This window comes from Nelumbo nucifera, chromosome 2 (genome assembly GCF_055504915.1).
Source record: "Nelumbo nucifera cultivar China Antique chromosome 2, China Antique-T2T, whole genome shotgun sequence".
Taxonomy (NCBI): Eukaryota; Viridiplantae; Streptophyta; class Magnoliopsida; order Proteales; family Nelumbonaceae; genus Nelumbo; species Nelumbo nucifera.
Genome location: NC_142650.1, coordinates 81786604 through 81802466, shown reverse-complemented (window position 1 = coordinate 81802466; position 15863 = coordinate 81786604). Strand labels below are relative to the sequence as shown.

General features: G+C 34.1%; 1 long non-coding RNA gene across 1 annotated transcript; it reads left to right on the top strand.

Annotated features, from left to right (window-relative positions):
- The first annotated feature begins 10031 nt into the window (after positions 1 to 10031).
- LOC148802372 (uncharacterized) lies at positions 10032 to 11445 on the top strand. Its single transcript, XR_016082852.1, has 2 exons — positions 10032 to 10901; positions 11002 to 11445. It is a non-coding gene; the product is annotated as an uncharacterized LOC148802372 (long non-coding RNA).
- Positions 11446 to 15863: the final 4418 nt, after the last annotated feature.

Below are 15863 nucleotides of genomic sequence, written 5' to 3'. Positions count from 1 at the left end.
TATTCTCCATAATTTTGTATTTAATTCAATATGTGACTAATATTTACGGTTGTCAATGGTGCGGGTTTGTATCTGGATAGCTTGGACCAGCCTTGCACCAATCACAAGTGAATATTTATTTATTTTTTGGTAAAGTTAATTATTGATTTATCTATTTTACAAAATTAAGTAAATTATTATCCATAGATTTCTATTTACTTAATTTACTAAATTCTTAATTAATGAATTATTTTCCTAACAAATTATTTCTCTCATCCCGAAGCCTATTTTTAGGGCAATCAATATGTTTGGCCAGGTATGTGATAGGTTGTACATGTCCTGTCCCAATAATAAATGAAATTTTATTAATTTATTTTACTAAAGCAAATTAATCATTAATTTTTGTACAAAATTAAGTAAATTGTTATCCATAGATTCCTATTTATTTAATTTATTAAACTATCCAAGTAATTATAATTCATTTAACTAATAAGTTATTTCTCTCTCTCTCTCTCTCTCCCCCAACCTGAGCCTAATATTTAGGGTTATCAATAGGATAGGTATCGGTTTGTCGGGCCACGTTTAGGTTGGTCTTTGCCTTTATATCAACATAACTTATTAAAGCCCAAGTCTAAGCCTAGGCCAACCATCAAGCTAAGATTTTGAGTGTGCCTGATCATATAAAGCTCGGATTGCGATAAGGAAATTTTTATTCTTTGTTTCTCTCTTTTCCTAGAAATCTCTCTTCCATATTTGTTGCTAACATGTAACTAATTACAATGATGTCATTAATGAAGAGCTAACTATTCTCTCTTATTTTCTTGCCTAATTATTTATATACTTATTTTAAAAAGTTAAAAGACTGTTGATTTAATTTACTAGATTATTTAATTGTTTCCCTCTCTTTATTACCGCTCTGTGTCCAACATTTAAAGGTTGTCAATGGGTGGGGTTTGTTCTATGTAGCTTGGATATTTTATTTATTTTATTAAATTAAATTATTCATTTATATATTTTACAAATATATGTAAATTAATCCATAGATTTCTATTTATTTAATTTACTAATTTATTCCATTAATTAATAATTTATGAAGAGTTTAGGGTCTAAGTTGGGATTAAACCTATTCACAGGTAGTGCCATGTTCAGGAAGGGCTTTGTCTTTATATCAATAGAATATATTGAAGCCCAACTTGAAGCCCAAACCAACCATCAGGTCTATCTCTTGAGTTAAGCCCAGCGAGGAAATTGTTATTCTTTAGTACTCTCTCATTTCCTCACCAATTAATTTATATTTTTAATTTAGTAAGTTAAAAATTTTATTTATTTAATTTTATCAACATATCATTTCCCTCTATCTCCCCCTCCCTCTCCCTGAGTCCAATATTTTGGGTTGGTTTTAGATAGTTTGAATATTTACTTATTTATTTATTTATTATTTTACTATATGAATTAAATCTTTATCTATAGATTTTATTATTTAGCTTAATAAATTATATTATTAACAAATTATTTCTCTCTCTCTCTCTCTCTGGATCCTTATTTTTTGGGCTATCAATGAGTTAGGTCTAGAGTGGGATATGTACCTATCCTGTCCCAATAATAAATGACATTTTATTTATTTATTTTACTAAACCAAATTATTCATTTATATATTTTATTACATTACATAAACTATTATGTATAAATTTTTATTTATTTGATTCAACCCAACACCCAATAATAAATAAATATTTAGTTATTTTATTAAATTAAATCATTGATTTGCTTATTTTACAAAATTAAGTAAAATATTATCCATAGGTTTCTATTTTTTAATTTACTAAATTATTCAAGTAGTTAATAATTTATTTAAAAATTAAGTTATTTCAATCTCTCTCCCCGAGCCTAATATTTAGGGCTAATTAGTAGGTTAGGTCTCATTTGGGATTAAAATTATTAATGGGTTGGGCCAGGTTTGGATTGGGATTTGCGTTTATATCAATAGAGTATATTTAAGCCCAAGTCTGAGTTTGGGTCGGCCTTCGGACCTAGATCTTGGGCATGAGCCCGACGTTCATATAACGGTGAGAAAATTCTTTGTTTCTCTCTCATTTTCTTACCCAATTATTTATATAGTTATGTTATTAAGTTAAAAAAGTTATTTATTGAATTTTACTAAATTGTTTACTCTATAAAGAATTTATTTCTCTCTTTCTCCCTCCCCAAGTTAAATATTTAGCCATTTCAACGGATTAGGTTTAGATCTAGATAGCTTGGATATTTATTTATTTTAGCAAAAGTTAGTATATAATAATCCATAGATTTTATTTTTTTACTTAACTAAATTATTCAATTAATTAATGATTTAATTTATGAACAAAGTATTCTCTCTCTCTCTCTCTCTCTCTCTCTCTCTCTCTGTGAGCCTAATATTTAGGGCTATCAATAGGTTAGGTATCAGTTGGGATTAAACCGGTTCACGGTCCGTGCCAGGTTCAAGTCGGTCTTTGCCTTCATATCAACAAAACATATTAAAGCCTAGACCTTAAGCTTGAGGCCAACCCTCATATAAAGCCCAAAGCACGACTAGGAAATTTTAATTCTTTGTTTCTCATTTTATTGCATAATTATATATATATATATATTATTAAGTTACATAATTTTATTTATTTATTTTTATTAAAAAAATTGCTTAAAATCCCTCTTCCGTAATTGTTGCTAAATATCTAATTATTTTTAATGATGCCATTAATAAACATCTATTATTTTATTAAGTTAAAAAAATTATTTATCTAATTTAGGCCAAGTTCTGGCTGGGCTTTGTCTTTATATCAAAAGAACAAGGGTGGAGGCAGGGGGGACCTAGGGGAGCCATGGCCCCCCTATGGCAAAAAAATCCCCACTATTCAATGTAAATTTTCTAGGGGTGCAACTTTTCCGGGTTAGGGTTGGGATTTTGTCAAAATTTCAATAGGCCCAACCTGAAGACTGAGCTCAAAATAGTGTAAACTATTAACTCGGGACAACTTGACTTGCACCCCTAAAATTTTCCCTCCCCCACTCTCCACCCCAATGGGGTGTCCCTCCTTTAACCATCCATATTTATTCCTCCTAGACCCCCAAATTCCACCTTACGTTTTGGCCCCTTCATGAAAATTTTCTAGCTCCACCCCTGCAAAAGAACATATTAAAGCCCAAGTACGAGCCCAGCCCAACCATTGGCCCTAAATATTGAGTCGAGCCTGGCCAAGGAGATTATTATTCTTGTTGGTGATGATGGAATCAGATTACCAAGTAATGCTTTTGATTCTCAATTTTATTTTGATAGGCAAGTACTCTCTTTCTTTGTAATCTGAGTTGGTTCAGATTGATGTGTTTTGCCTAAATTTAATAAATCTGTTATAATACCTTTTTTAGCCTTTTTTTCCTAATTAGACAAAGAACTGTTGTTGGTTGTATTTTACAACAATTAATAGATGTTTGAAATAGTTTTAGGGACTTGTTAGATGCTTGAATATCGTGGTTTTTTTTTTTTATTTTCCTTTTGAATTTTGGTTCATTTGTGCAATCTCTCTCTCTTCCTCTCCCTGGGCAGATTTTTAACTTTCTATCTCCCTTTTGAGTACAAATCAATATGTCCAATTTTCTCACCGGTGCTTCTTAATTTTCATTGGTCATTTAATTGTTTAGAAGGAAAAGGTGCGGTTTGCCAACAGTCATGAATTTTTAGCAATAATGACCCTGTCCAAAACTTTATTCACATCTTTCTGCCAAATCAATGTTGGACACATTACTCTAACTCCTCAAAAAAATTACCAATTGAAACAGAAATCTTTTCTATTGGGTTTTTGGATGAGATTGAATGCAATTAGTTATTAATTGGAGATATGCTCAACTTGGTTGTTAGCTTGTAAAAGACCAAGAAAATGCAATCTGTCATGAATTTGTGCCCACATGTTGGTGTTGACGAAGTACTAGAATTTTAATCCATACCAACACCGGCAAAGAAACATTTGAAAGTTAACCACATGCTTTGAAATGTATTTATTCTTGTTTAATGTTGTGTGAATATCTTCTTGTCAATATGGGCACTCAATCTGTAGTTTCAAGTGTAAATATCTTCTAATGCTGTTATTATTTGATTACTTTAAATGGATTTATTTCGTTTAAGACTCATCTTTATAATGAAACATCAGGGGTAGGGGTATGCATTGCTTTTCTTGTTAATATGGGTGCCCAATCTGTTGCAAGTGTGAATTTTGATAGCAGTTCATATACTTTACTAATATGATCTGCAAGCATATTTCCAGATTGCAAGAATGTGGTGTATCTTTATTATAAAAATTTGATTCAACAACTTATGGTTGTCTGTACTCACTAGATGATTTTACTAATGAATAGATTTGTAATAACCAATTACATGGACGTCATAGATACCATGGATATTTCTTTATTTTTTATTTTACTAAATTGACTAAATTATTATCTATAGATTTTATTCATTTAGTTTAATAAATTATTCAATTAATTAATAATTTAGTTTACTAACAAATTATTTTGGGCTATCAACAAGTTAGGTCTAGAGTGGGATGGCAGGTACCTGTCCCGTCCCAATAATAAATGAAAACTTATTTATTTATTTATTTTACTAAACTAAATTACTCATTTATATATTTAAGTAGATTAGATAAATTATTATGTATAAATTTTTATTTATTTGATTCAACCCGACACACAATAATAAATGAGTATTTAGTTATTTTATTAAATTAAATTGTTGATTTGTTTATTTTACAAAATTAAGTAAAATATTATCCATAGATTTCTTTTTTTTAATTTACTAAATTATTCAAGTAATTAATAATTTATTTAACTATTTAGTTATTTCAATCTCTCTCCCTAAGCCTAATATTTAGGGCTATTAGTAGGTTAGGTCTCAGCTTGGATTAAAATTATTAACGAGATCAATAGAACATATTTATGTGCAAGTCTGAGTCTAGGTTGAACTTCAGGCCTACATCTTGAGCATGAGCCTAAAGTTCATATAGAGCCCGAATCATGGTGAGGAAATTCTTTGTTCCTCTCATTTTCTCACCTAATTACTTATATAGTTATGCTATTAAGTTAAAAAATATTTACTGAACTTACTAAATTAATTTAGTTTATAAACAAATTATTTCTCTCTCTCTCTCTCTCTCTTGAGTTACATATTTAGGGTTGTCAATGGATTGGGTTTAGATCTAGATAGTTTGGATATTTATTTATTTTTCCAAAAGTTAATAAATTATTATCCATAGGTTTTATTTATTTACGTAACTAAATTGTTCATCTAATTAATGATTTAATTTATGAACAACAAATTAGTTCTGGTGTCGAATAGGCTGTACATGTCTTGTCCCAATAATAACTGAAAATTTATTTATTTATTTTACTAAATGAAATTATTCATTTATTCATTTTAATATATTAAATAAATTATTCTCCATAAAGTTTTATTTATTTAATTGAACTTGTGACCAATATTTACGGTTGTCAATGGTGCAAGTTTGGTTGGGGATAGCTTGGACTAGTCTTGCACCAATCACAAGTGAATATTTATTTATATTTTTTGTTAAAGTTAATTATTGATTTATCTATTTTATAAAATTAAGTAAATTATTATCCATAGATTTCTATTTACTTAATTTATTGAATTATTTAATTAACTAATTAATTAATTATTTTCCTAACAAATTATTTCTCTCTCTCTCTCTCTCTCTCTCTCTCTCCCGGAGACTATTTTTAGGGTAACTAATATGTTTTAGTGAGGTGTGCGATAGGATGTACCTGTCTCGTCCCAATAATAAATGTAATTTTATTATTTTAAAGTAGTATGTATTATTTTACATATGCAAGTTCGCATTTGCAACTTGAAAATCTAAGTTCTGATATGCGTAGATAACCTAAACAAGTTAATGTCACTTATGATTTGTTTAGTATTATGCATCTAGTCTTAGTGTTTTATGATAATCTCAATTTGTTCCCTTTTTCAAGGGTTGTGTTTTACTTAAAGTTTGTCTTCCAAACTTCATGCCTAAAGGGTTGAAATCTATAAAATTAAACTGAGTGATCAAAAAGCTTGGTTTCGAAGTTGTTTTCACCTTTTCCTAAAAAAAAAAAAAAACTGAGTGATCAAACAACTCTTTTTTTGGGTATGCAATGGTTAATGAAATTGGATGGTGAAAATTTTGGAATTGACCCTTGAAACTAGAAAGACAAAGTCTTGATACAAATGATTACAGATTTGTGGTCAAGATTGTATGTTGCAAACAACAACATTGTTGCATGAAGCTTAGTATCCTCTAACTAGAGGTGTAAATTGGGTCATGTTGGGCCAGCATGGCACTGTCCGCATGTAGACCGCACAAAGAGCAGATTGTGTCATGCTGGCCTGTGGGCCGAGCTGAACCGTGCTTCCCTCCCTTGGGATAATTTGTGGGGTTAGCCCGACACGACCCACAACTCGAGCCCATGCAGGTTCGGGACAAGCGAGCTACAAGTCGTACCGATTAGGAATAGGTTTCAACCTCAAATGTGGATTCGTCATGATTGAGGACCGGAGAAAAAAAATCTACTAGTGTTTCAAAATAGGAAAAAAGGTAATGTTTTAAAAACCGACCCGAAGGCTAAAACGTTTTTGCTTTTGGGTCATAGGTCACTGGTTTCGAGCGTCTAGGTCCAACGGGTTAGACAGTGCCACATCAACCTGTTTTGACGTGTTGACTGTGCATCTAGTCTAATATGCATGTATATATATATATATAATATTTTTCCAACTTCATTCGGAGAATTTCTTTTTGTTTTATTATCTTTATTCTAGTGGTGGTGGTGGATGTGTTGTGATTTTACATATGCAAGTTCGCATTTGCAACTTGAAAATCTAAGTTCTGATATGCGTAGATAACCTAAACAAGTTAATGTCACTTATGATTTGTTTAGTATTATGCATCTAGTCTTAGTGTTTTATGATAATCTCAATTTGTTCCCTTTTTCAAGGGTTGTGTTTTACTTAAAGTTTGTCTTCCAAACTTCATGCCTAAAGGGTTGAAATCTATAAAATTAAACTGAGTGATCAAAAAGCTTGGTTTCGAAGTTGTTTTCACCTTTTCCTAAAAAAAAAAAAACTGAGTGATCAAACAACTATTTTTTTGGGTATGCAATGGTTAATGAATTGGATGGTGAAAATTTTGGAATTGACCCTTGAAACTAGAAAGACAAAGTCTTGATACAAATGATTACAGATTTGTGGTCAAGATTGTATGTTGCAAACAACAACATTGTTGCATGAAGCTTAGTATCCTCTAACTAGAGGTGTAAATCGGGTCATGTTGGGCCAGCATGGCACTGTCCGCATGTAGACCGCACAAAGAGCAGATTGTGTCATGCTGGCCTGTGGGCCGAGCCGAACCGTGCTTCCCTCCCTTGGGATAATTTGTGGGGTTAGCCCGACACGACCCACAACTCGAGCCCGTGCAGGTTTGGGACAAGCGAGCTACAAGTCGTACCGATTAGGAATAGGGGTCGGGCTTTGCGCCTGGGCCGAATCGGGCCAGAAAGGCCCATACTGATTTTTCTTGTTGTCATTTTGACATTTTATTTTGTTTTTTTTTTATTTTTTTGCTAAGTAAAACTAAAATACTTAACTTTCATTTTGGAACAAATTGAAAAAACAAATAATCTAACAAAGAAATGAAAAAAATGTTTACCAAAATACAAAATGGATAACAAATTGTAAAAAAATAGGAATTTTATTTCATTTAAAATATAAAAATTATAAATTGAAAATAAAAAATAACAAATAATTTAAATAAAATTGAAAAAATTACTCCATCTCCATGACTTTAATCGTGTGCTCCATCAAATGTAGTACTGTCATGACCTCCTTTGTCTTGTAATTTATCCTTAACATCTAACAAATCATCTTTGAAGTAGATGTCTTTTTCTTGTTTCTCATAGAAGAGCAAATGTCTATCCAAGTGCCTAATGCTACCCTTGCTACTAAAGTTAAAGCCAATCCTACATTTTTGGCAAATGGCTCTTTTTCTCTTCCCCTCAACTTCATCTATTTTAAATATTTGCTAAATCAGGCTAGTGAACTTAATGTTAGGGAATTGGTTTCAGGAGGAGGAGCCAACCATTTTTTTTAATTCTAACAAATAAAAATTTATTTAATTGCAATTACTTGCATGATCGGATTACCAGTTTAGAATCTCAACTTGATTTTAACGGTTGAAGCCTCAAAGCCTCCTAAATTGCTAAGTGTATGTCAGTATGCGATTGTATGAAATGAGACTGAGAGTATGAGAATTGAGAAAAGAATTGCTAAATTAGTGTGGTGAGAATAGTGGAGGATAGGGTTATTTATAGGAATTGAAAATAATTCAATTGCCTAAAATACCCTAAATACTAGCAATTTTTTAGTTGTTGAGAGGGGTATTTTGGTTATTGTAAAGTATCTATCACTTTACCCAAATGCCCCAAATGTCTCAAACTAGTTGACATATAATTATAGGATATAGTTATTGAAGGGGCATTATTGTCCCAAACTAGCTATTTTATAGGCTTATAGTTGTTGATTGAGGTGGTATGTTTGTAAAAACCCCTTGAAAAAATGTTGAAACTAGCTGTTTGGGGGAGGGGGGGGGGTCCCCCAAGGACCCCAACGGCTAGTTTCTCGAATGGGCTACACTCGATCCATTGCAGGCTTGTAGGTTGTGCTACTTGTTGGGCTATGTCGTGCAGGCCTATGGACCTGAAACCCCCGACCCAGCATGATCCACATGATTGTGTTGTGCCCAGCATGGCCCGTGTGCAGGTCTGGTCCAAAATCTTGTTACGACCCAGAACAGCTCGATTTACACCTCTAATCCTCTCCCTTGGAAAGCGGGGTGTTCAAATTTGGATAAAAAACCAAAAACCGAACTGAACCAAGCTGAATAAGCTAATTCAGGTATTGGTTTGGTTCGGTTTTTGATGTGTTAAAAATTTAATAAAATCAAACAGAAAACCAAACTACTATACTATATAAAATTGTATATTATATAATTAATTATTTATATTAATTGTATTATGTTTCACTAATTTAAGGAAAAATTCTCGATTACTACCTTGTACTTTAGTCCTAGTGTCATTTTACTCCCCAAACATTAAAACACGATAATTCGGTACCCGAACTTTCAAACGGTGCCAATCCAGTACCTACCATTAACCATGCGTTAAGTGGCATTTAAAAAGACACAAATGCCCTTCGTGTGTCATCTAATTCTCTTTATCAACGATCCAAATGTTGATAAAATAATGAACAGTGCCAAATCCTTGCCTCTTCTATTCAAGAAAGTTGGAGTCACTATAATGCCCACTAAGACATGACCCCAACTTTCATGAATAGAAGAGACAATGATTTGAGACTATTCATTTTTGGTCAACGTTTGGATGGTTGCTAAAGACAATTAGATGACACTCAAAGGGTGTTTATGTCTTTATAAATGCCACTTAGCGACTGTTTAATGGGCTGGTTAACGTCAGGTATTGGATTGGCATATTTTGAAAGTTCAGGTATTGAGTTGTCACGTTTTAAAGTTTGGGGACCAAAGTGACACTAGGCCCAAAGTATACGGTACTAATTAGGAATTTTCCCTTAATTTATTTAATTATTGTTTTATATATTACTCTTTTTCTTAAATCTCCCTTTAGGCATTGAGCCCAATCGGAATTTTTGTTAGTATCAATACTAAATAAGAACACTAACTTAAATTAATTACTACTTTACTAATTAGTATTTAGTAATTACTAGTAACTAGTAAGTGGGAAACACAAAAGACAACCACATTGGAGTGCCCGAGTTGGGTTAGGAGTCAAACTATCAAAGAGTAATTACTAATTAGTATTTACTAATTACTAACTCTTGTTTGATTTTTCCCTTTTTCTACTAACTCAGTCCTTTTATTTTTTAAATACGGTAAGGATTGGTTCAGTTTAAACCCTCTTTCGTTCGGTTCAATTGAGGGATATGACCAAATTAAATAGTGGGTTAGGTCATCGGTTTGAACCGAACCAAACCGTATGTACACCCCTACTTGTCATATAAATTAAACAGTTATGTAAGGGACACTTTCGTCATATTCTGAATTCTCAAATCATACCTTGTATTATGATAGAGTCCCTCTTTTATGTTCGGACATTCTCAAAATTCCCTCTCACCACTCTGTTCCACAGTCCAACGCGCCGGTGTGTGATGAGTGGCCAACGGGATGCTCGGACATAATACCTTGTATTATGATAGAGTCCCTCTTTTATGTTCGGACATTCTCAAAATTCCCTCTCACCACTCTGTTCCCAACTTTACACTATATCGGACTCGGACTTCCGGCCAGGCCGATTAGAATTTTGACAAAATCCAAGCCCGAGCCCGGCCAATGAACAGGCTTCGGACGTTCTGAAAAATCCCTCTCCCCACTCCATTCTCTTTTTCTGTCCGGCTGCTTATTCCCTTTTTGATAAGTATTTCTGTCTGGCTACTTTGGATGGAGGTGAAGGACACGGTAATTCCCGAAGGCCACCACCGCTCGATGACTAATTCTGTTAGAATTTTAAATATACCGTTGTAAGAATCGTGGTATTTATTCTGCAATCTTTGATACGCTTTACCTTGTCATTTAAATTGATTTTGTAACGGTCCAAATCCTTATCCATCGACCTGAGAGCAATACTTACCTCGATATCGATTAATTTCTATATAAGACTTGGTGTTTTCCATTCAGAGAAGACCTCGATATCGTGCTTCTTAGAAAAGAAAAAACAGAGAACAAAACCACTCGATTTCCTCAGACTTACCTGCGAATGGTGATCCATGGCTCCAGAGTCAGTTCACTCAGGTGGAGCTTCGCAGCTTGAATTCCAATGTGAGTAATCCTCAAAACCCTAAAACCCAAGTAGCTTTCTTGTTTGTGGGTTACTTCGATGTTTTGTCTATTTTCTTGATTTGGCGGCTGGTTTCTGCAGTTTCTCTCAATGAGGGAGATCGGGCGAGTGACAATCAGAAACTTGCTTTCCAGGACGTCGGAGCTGAAAGCCGTTGGAGAGTCTTTGACTGAGGAAGAGAGGGCTGCGTGTTTGATCGAATCGTATCTGGACATGGACGAGGAGGTATAGGATTTTGAAGTCTTCCTTCGGGTGAGTACTATTATAGGATCTGCAGCTTGAATGCGTAAACGTTGAATTTGAATTCATTTTTGTATGCAGTTTATGGTTTTGGGTTGAGATTGTAAAAGATCATAGCGAATGATCTTTCTATGATATGTGTAAAGGTGTACTATGTAGATGCTTTGATTCCGAGACAGAGAATTTGGCTTGTTGGATGATTGTTCTGGATTTGAAACATAGGGTACATGGCATTGCCCTTTTCAAAAGGCATGCACCTATTTTAAAAATGACTTCCTTTGTTTATATTTTGTTTGGTAGATTCTTTTGTGTTATATGCCTTTGTAATGGTTTGTCAACTTCTCAAGTACCTTTTATTGCTGTTTATATTAGTAGTAATGGTCTATTGGCTTTTAAAATAAATAAATATAAAGACCATTCAATACCTGAATGGTCTATTAGATTTTATGGCTGTGATTTATGACTCAAATGAAAATAATTTTTAAGTTTTTTTGGTGTTGCTTCTGGTTGTCCACATTTGTATCTCTATGCCAGCCTGATGATGCCTTTTGCCCTTTACCATTTCTTGTAGCACTTTAGAGGAGCTAAAAATCCATTATTTTTCTGCAAGTAATTTGATGCAGTTTTGCACCAATTTCTCAAAACATTGCAATGCATCGTGTCAAGATAAATTTGAAACTTATTGGAAATGGTTTTAGAAGGAGGTTCCTTTTTTTGTTCTCCATAACAAAGCAAAATTACTTTCACCAATGTCAAATCCTGAAAATGGAAATGATAATTATATTTGCACCTGAAATTTGCAAATAGAACTCATTAGTATAAATGCCTTCTGTCTTACTATGTCATCTATAACATGCATAATCTTACCAAAGAGATTAGACTCATTTGCTTATATATTATATGTTGAGGCATGACTAAATTTGATCATGTCTAAGCAGTCATATAAAAAAAAATTTTGGTCTCAGTAGAGATGATTGGGCATTGCATTTTGTGATAACAATTTTTAACAGAACTGAGCAAGTTGACTGAGGAATTCATATAGCTTTGTTGCCAGACACCCTGATCATATCCATCTTGAGGTCACAGAGCATCAATGTGCTCTATCCAACACCTACAATACCTCTATATAGCTCCCTGATTCAAGTGAAAATCTCTAGCAACCTCTGGTCGAAAGAGAACTTTCAACTGACTTTCTCAGCAGATGTGAAGGTAAGTTAAAATTGGGTTAATAGATTCCCCTTTTCTTTATTTCGTTTGTGTGTTCATAATCACTATAACCTACCTTTGACTTTCTCAGCAGCTTGAAAACTTAATATGGTAGTGTACTATCCCAAAGTGGATATGAGATATTTGAAACAAGTGGTTGTTGATTCATCGAAACTTGAAATCCCATTTAGTTATATTTGGCAGTTAGAACTAAAAGATGCTTTATAACTCAATTTTATTTCATCCCACTTGGTGCTTGAATCCCAAAACCAGAAACCAGAAACCAGGCTGAATGTTCATTGAGTTAATTGAAATCACTTAGCAGTAAGCACTTTCCAGTTTTCATACTTTGAATGCTGGAACATGCCTCCTTTTCTGATCAGTAATTGGAAGGCCCTCTTCCTCCTCCTTGCACAAATATAACAAAAGCAAGTGTGCAATTAATGAGCATAGGCAATTGCAACTTGTTTAAATCTCAACATTAGGACAAGCTCTTTGTAGTAACAGCATCGAATGCATCAAAGTTTAGTTTATGCTAATAAGTCATTTTCTCTAATTAACTTTAAAAAGTCTGAAATCATTGCTATCCAAAACTGGTCTTTGGAAGATTTAAATAGCCGGTAAATTCTTGGGATCTCCAAAAAAGGCAAAGTGATATATTGTGTTATATATCAGAAGTATTCATTTGGCAAGAGAGAAAAGCAAAGTATTTTTAATAACAAGAAGATGCAAAGGGATGGAGTACTTAGGAATATCCTCCAGTATCAGTGGTAGAGGCTTCATTGAAGCAGGTAAGGGATGATAGCACATGCAATCAAGGGATCAGATGTCTTGATATAGAGGGCAATGTTGTTCTTCAAAGGAACAACAATGTTTTCTAGTTGAGGAAGTGTTAACTGGAAGGATTGGTGCCAATTTGGGAACGGATCCAAGAGGATTAACTGATTAGGTAAATCTTATTTGGTGCATGTTACTAAGGTTTTTTCGTGGTTAAAAGAGGGACTTGTTGAGACTGGACCCAGCAATAAATATAAGAGAATTTTTTCAAGGAAGGTTGGTTCTAGAGCTACGAATCATAAGGTTCTTATTGATATTAACTCCAGTGATCAAATTAACATTCATGACAGTTCTGAAGTTGGGGAGTTGAAAAAGATTGGAGTCCTTGAGGTGAAAGGGAAGGGGGATGTGGGTAAAGCTTTGATAAGTAATGAAGTTTTGAACTTAGATAATGGGAAAAGGAAGAGTCGAGTGGACTTAAGGAAACTAGTGGAGAGGGATATTGAAGTTGGTAAATCTGTAGGCCTATTCTTTTTGGGTGGTGAGGCTTTTTTGCTAGAAGGGCGTTTGAAAGAGTTTGAGAACAAGAAAAGGCGAAGTGAAAGAGCAACACTCAAGAGGAAGGTGGAGAGACATGGGATGAGGGAGAGGGTCAGGATTTCAGACGTGGAGGAGTAAGTGCGATTGATGGGAGGAGTTGTGGAAGTTTGATTTGCTGGTTTTTACAGGAGGCGGATCCTGTTGTTTGAAGTGTTCAAGAGGGTTGGTTGGAGATTTTCTCATCTTGACCAGGGCTAGTGTTGCTTTGTTTAGTTCTTGGAATATGGTTTTAGTTTGGTTTTGTGTGTTGACCCTGGATTTGTGCTGTAATTTTTTTTTTATTTTTTATCTTTTGTTGTTTGCTGTTGTTGGAGTATTGTTTTTGCTTTCGGATGATGTTTTATCACCTTTTAATTGTAATCCCTTGTTTTATTTTTTAATGAAATTTACTCTTGAAAAAAAATCCTTTGTTCTCTAAGCTCCTCATATGGTGTTAAATGAGTTCAAAGACTACTGCTTCAAAGTGTTCTTTCTGCATATAATCTGTGGGGGTAGTTTTGTAGTGCCTTTGTCCACCTTACGTGTGTTTCTTCCATTTTTTGAAATACTTTCTCTTTTTTTTTTGTACAGTTAATGTATAGGAGTTCCTGGTATTTGGAGTTTTTAGTAGCTATTGCCCACGTTATCCCATTCTTCTGTTCCTTCTCCTCCTATTCGTGTTTGCTCTTTTGACCCAAGTCCACACTCAACCTCCACCTTTACTTCCTCAAAATGCAAACCATCTTCAAAACAACCTTTATCCCGACACATACATACATGCATTGATAGGCTGAATAAACTGAAAATCCCCTCCAATTTATTGTTGTTTATTAGGTGAATTCCAAGAGGGAAAATACAATGAGTGAGGGAAATCTTTGTAAGTGTGAGACTTTATTCTTGTGAATGATCCAAACTTATCACAATTCATGAGGTTAAGGAAGCTGAATATGACTTTCACCATGACCAGCCCTAACTACCTTCATGTGTACAATGCACTTGATTGAATAATTGATAATCATTCGAGCTAGTTCACATCTGAACTGCTAATGCATGTGGTTCAACAATTGAAAAAGAGAAAAAGAAAGGGACAAAAGTCCAAATGACTCCGCTGGCATGAACTGAATAGTAAAACTAGCGGTTTATGACATGAGTCAGTCCCAACTCCGCTATTCCGAGCTGAATAGTAAAACTAGCAACTTGGAATATGAGTATTGTTATCTGCCTCAAGCCTGTGACCAGTGTGAGATGGAGCATAAAATGCACTCACGCCAAAAAAAAAAAAAGAAAAAGAAGAAAGAAGCAAATACCCCGTGTGAGATAGAGCATAAAATGCACTCACACAAAAAAAAAAGAAAATAAAAAGAAGAAAGAAGCAAATACCCCGTGTGAGATGGAGCATAAAATGCACTCACACCAAAAAAAAAAAAAGAAGAAAGAAGAAAGAAGCAAATACCCCGTGTGAGATGGAGCATAAAATGCACTCACACCAAAAAAAAGGGGAAAGAAAAAAATAATTTGGTGACGGCTGAGGTTCAAAGGGACAAAATGTGGTTGAACACTCGATGAGGTGCAGTGACAGATTTGAGACCAAGCTCAAAGTAAGGGTTAAATTTGGCGGTCAAGGAGCTGATTTACATATTGAATGGAAGTGAATGTTGGAGCATGAAGAATTTCATATTCTCCCCTTCCTTGACTCTTATGTATGTGATAAGAATGACAATTCAGATGAATGAATCAGAATACCTACACAGGTTTCCCAACCACTCAATGTATTCTCATCCTAGAATTCATCCGGTAAATGGTAATAATAAGGGGGGATGATCAGTTTATGGCTGAGGTCTTTGCTTGAGGACAAGCAAAAGCTTAACCCACTTGTGAAGGGGTACCTTTCCCCTATGCCCAGTCCTTGCCAATGTTTCCCTGAAGGGTGCAATGCCTACATTCATCTCATCATACAAAGGCACCATCGCTCTATGGAAACTCTACATTGGCTAACTATTCTTGGGTGATGGTGCCCCTCATGTGCATTGAAAACAGAGAGGACACATCCTCTACTGATATCCAAAACTCCCCAAAAGGCCCAAAAAATGTGTGTATAACAGCAATGACCCAGTAATCCATACCTTTTTTATGATTATTTG